The 4909-nt window shown below is 36.9% G+C and overlaps 1 pseudogene; it reads right to left on the bottom strand.

Annotated features, from left to right (window-relative positions):
- Window positions 1-1221: 1221 nt before the first annotated feature.
- Window positions 1222-1767, bottom strand: LOC123827350 (annotated as a pseudogene).
- Window positions 1768-4909: the final 3142 nt, after the last annotated feature.

Genomic DNA, 4909 nt, shown 5'->3' on the forward strand with positions numbered 1-4909 from the left:
CAGTGGGAATGGGGGAAAAAAGGAAGCACAGATTTCATTTTAAGCAAATGGCACTAGTGTTGCACAAAACAAGTTTGCTCACGTCTTTCTTGTGGGTGAGATTTCAGCCACTGGTGACTCGTGAGTGCAAGGGAACATGGGGAATGTAGTCCTGGCTGGGCAACCTCATGCCCATCTGACCTTTCATAATTTGGAAGAAGGAAGGAATGCATCTTGGAGGAATAACTAGCAAGCTTCCACACTGTATATTTTTCTTTCCTCCTAATTTTGGCCAGCCACTTCTCTATACATTTATGATTTGGCTTATATCAAGTGGATTTTCTCAAAGCTTGAACATTCTTATTTCAAGCCTATTTTTTTTTTTTTTGAGGATTGAAGAGATGCCTGGGAAAGGAGTTAACCTGTGATTACTGCCAAGCTTAACAAAAAAAAACCCCAGGTATGGGGGGTACTGATGATAGAAGTCTGTGTGCAGAGGGCATCTCATCCTCAGGCAAGAAGCCTGCAAGGCAGCCGGCCGATGAGGAGCCCTCTGCAGGGAAGGCCATAGGACAGCTAGTGCAGGGTGGTGACGGTCACCTAGCCACAGATAATAGCTTTGGGTCCTTGGGAGGAAGAACAAGGTGTAACTAACATCCAAAAGAAATATTTTACCAAACTTTGAAATATTTTTGGACTCAAGGCACACTGTTTTTGGGGAATATTCCAATAGTTCGTTGTTTTTTTTTTTTAAGTGAACGGGAAGGCAGAGCTGCTTTCCTTCCATCTTGCTGTCATGACCACACGGTGTGGCACCTTGCAGACCCAGGAGTGCGCCTGGGCAGGAGTGTGGAGCCTGGGGAACTCCCGTGAGGTGCCCCTCCGGGTGGCAGCGAGGCAGCCTGCGTGCTTGGAGGAGCTGTTGTTAGCATCACAGCAACGTCATAACCCACGTTATAGTGAAAGCGCCTCTCATTGTCCAGAGTATTTTTATGTAAAAATTAATATTTCTATTAATACATAGAACTTGTTTCATCAAAATGGAAAACTTAAGAGAAATCACTTACTTTGACAAAGCTCTTTGTTTTTAGACACTGATACCTTAACTTTTGAATCTGTAATCAGGCACTTGAAAGCAAGAATAAAAGTAGTTTATTAGGAAGTTTTAGCCAAGGGTATTTTCAGCATTCATAAAATAAAATTTCAATGCTATGGCTATAAAACTGCCCTAAATTGGAAATACTATAATGCTTTTTTGCCCTAAGAACAAAACACTGGATTGTAAATTGGAGCAAATGCTGACACAGATTTCTATTGTTCAGGAGCCTTCAAAGCACAGGCCAGAGCTCCACAGTCTCCTTGGAGGGCCCATTCTTTGGGGGTCCACTAGGAAAATGGTATTTGTGAGCTGGGGAAGCTCCTTTGTCACACAAGAGTACAGTCTGTAGGTAGTTTTTCAAGGGTCTTCAGTGGCACCCACATAAAACCCAAGACCAGTGCCCACATCCAGCTCCCACCTTCTTTTTTAATATGTAGCCACAGGAGCTGGCATCTGGAGCAATGACAACAAGGCCATGTTCTGGGGCAGCCTAGTGATGACCAGATTTTGATATAAAATTCTGTCCTAAACTCATAAAACCTTATAGCTGACATAGTGCAGGGCATTTTCCAGTTTCTGCCTCTGGTGGTCAGTAATAACAAGTTTTGATTTGCAGTTCAGTTTGACACTGTCATGTTCAAAAACTTTCCACTGACCCCAAACCACTTGTTGCTGGACCTCTGTTTCAAGGGTAATCATCAAAGGGTAATGATCTTCCCAGGGCAGTGACGGTAGCAGGAGCACTTATCCTGTATGGATGCTGGTCCTGCAGTAAACTCTGTCCCTTATAACACTGCCTGGCATCTGCTTCCCAGAAGGACTCAGCTGGCACAGTGATATATCCTATTCTCCACTTCCAAGGTGTACTGAAGTCTATCATGCATTGCCAAGTGTACCAGAATAGTGACTAGGCATTAAACCAAGTTTTGAATGGGCCTTTGTACTACAAAGGAATGTAGATTAGAAAATCTCCTTAGATTTTAAAATTTCACCTCCTTTGCGGTAGTGAACAAAAATTAATTTGGTTGAATCAATCAATATTTAACATGCAGAATCTATCAAAAATACTTACAGAATTCTGTTGTCATCCACTAAGATATCATAACCATGAGCAGGACATGAAATAGTCTGAAAAAGACTGCAATTTCAACTGTCTTTATTCAACAATCGTGTACTGAATGCTTGCCATTGTCAGAGATTTTGCTAGGTTCTGAGAATACCTCAACATTTCTGGGATCTTAATCGCCTTCTCTCTATGAAAAGAAATGTATCTGTATGAGTGTGTTTATCAGCATAAAGTAACTAGAACTGCTGACCTAAATTGGTTTTTCAATATAAACTTGAGAAGAACAAGAAGTATGACAAAATTGCTTACCAGGTTGTACCTGATATGCACAAATGATAATGCCTACTGTGAAAATGTTATCTGAATTGGATCTTTAACTGACATGTCACATTGCAAATAGGGGAAAAAAAAAAGCCCCAATTATCTTTTAGTTGTTTTAATCTAGAAAAAAATTTCCCATGAAATTCATAATCCTGCATGCTTCACCTGTTTATATCTGTACAAGAGTCTAAACACTTTGGGAAATTCAACAAAACTAATTTAAAAAATGTCATCTTTGCCATGCCTTTCTCCATTATTTTGGTAGTTAAATATTCACTCCAACACTGCATTCAAAACTTACGTCCACAGTTAAGACCAGCAAAATACTGCAACAACGAAAATGCATGGGCTTTTGAAATATATTATCAGGAAAATCCCTATATTACATGGTGACTTAATAAGGCTCTGTTAGGTCACATTTCTCATAGTGGCAGAAATGTCCATTTTGACAAGACTAGACAGGCTTCTAAAATGAACTTCTAGGTAGTCAATCTAGACATACAAATACACTAGACACAAAACACCTAAATTAATGAGAAGTACATCTATAGTACATATTTATAATTTTAGGAAAGAACAGTTTATATTAAATATAAGAATATGTCATGTACTAATAAACATATGAAGAGATGCTCAATATCCTTAGCCACCAGGGAAATGTACACCAAAACCTCAGCGAGACACCACTTCATACCTACTAGGACAGCTATAATCTAAAAGATAGGTAACAACAAGTGTTGATAAAACATGTGGAGAAATTAGAACTCTCATACACTGTGGTGGGGGTGTAAAATGGTGCAGGAGCTTTGGAAAATCCTCAAGCACTTTCTCAAATTGAGCATAGTTACCATATGATCCAGCAACTCCACCCCTAGCTGTGTACCCCAAAGAAATGGCAACATGTCCACACAAAAACTTATACACAACTGTTCACAGCAGCATTATCCACAATAGCTCCAAAGTAGAAACCACTCAAATGTCCACCAACTGACAAAATGGAGAAACAAAATGTAGATTATGCATGTAATGGAATATTATTCAGTCATAAAAGGAATAAAATATGGATGCATACTATGTAATGTAAATAAATCTTGAAAGCATTATCACAAGTGAAAGAAGCCAGTCATAAAAGACCACGTATTGTTTGATTCCATTTACATGAAAGGTTCAAAATAGGCAAATTCATAGAGGAACAAAAGTAGATTAGTGGTTTCCTAGAGCTGGGGGTGCTGAGGGAAAAGAAGAAATGACTGTGTACAGGGTTTCCTTTTGGGGTCATGAAAATATTCTAAAGTTAACTGTGGCAATAGATGCAAACTGTGGCTATATTTTAAATAAGGAAATTGTATGCTATGTGAGTATCTCAATAAAGCTATTATTAAAAATATATCACACAAACATAGAGCCTAATGGAACTGCATGGAATATAGCTAAACTAGAAAATTAATAAAATATTATGAAAGTCAAGAGATTTATTCAGATAGCTAAGAAAAATAGTAACATTTAATCTAATCTTACATTACTTAGCATGATTGGAAATACTATTAATTTGAAGGATGGCTAAATGAAGTATCCTCTATTCTGTAATGGGATATGAAGCAAGTACATTAATATTAGAGAGTCCAGAGGACTGTATTTTAAAAAGACAAATAGTGGTTACCATATTTTAGTTTAAGAATATTTTATAATATCTACTAATAAATGATTTTCAGATGAATTAGTAATTTAGGCTCATAGTTAAAGACAAAAATTTAAGAGTATGAGTTTACATTAAAAAATAAGTCTCCCTAATTCTCATCCTTGTCCTCTCCTTTTCTGCTGAGAAGTGTTCACTATTTGCAATATCTTACATCATCTTGCAGAGATGCTCTAACATGCACAGGTACACTCACTAAGAGTACCACACACTCTATTCTGCATCTTAGTTTAAAAAAATTGTTATTATTTAATAGATTTAATGGACATTTAAACTATTTTTTGCTTACTATGCTATTGCACTATTTACATATCTTTGTGACCACATGATTGTATCTTAGGATGAATTTGTACACATATAAACAGGTATACATTTACAATTTGACAAATTACTATCATATTCCACACAAAGAAGTTGTAGCAATTATCATGTTCAACACAACTTGGTTTCTCACAGCCATATCAACAGAGTATGCTACCTAACTCCTTAATCTTTGCCAATGGAACAGGTGAAGGTGAACCAACTTCATTAGTTCTGATTTTCATTTCTTTAATTATGAGTGAAGTTTAATTATTTGAAACAAGATTTAGGGCTACATATTTCTTTACATGAACTCTCTACCTATTTTGCACACTTTTCTACTGTATTTCTTAATGATTTAGTGAGGGTTTTTCTTATTTAGAAAATTGGCCATTTATAAGCATGAAAAGTATTTTCTTTCAGCTTCAATTTTGAATGTTCACATTTT

Source organism: Phyllostomus hastatus, unplaced genomic scaffold (assembly GCF_019186645.2).
Source record: "Phyllostomus hastatus isolate PE091 unplaced genomic scaffold, TTU_PhHast_1.1 phas_contig_86, whole genome shotgun sequence".
NCBI classification, from domain to species: domain Eukaryota; kingdom Metazoa; phylum Chordata; class Mammalia; order Chiroptera; family Phyllostomidae; genus Phyllostomus; species Phyllostomus hastatus.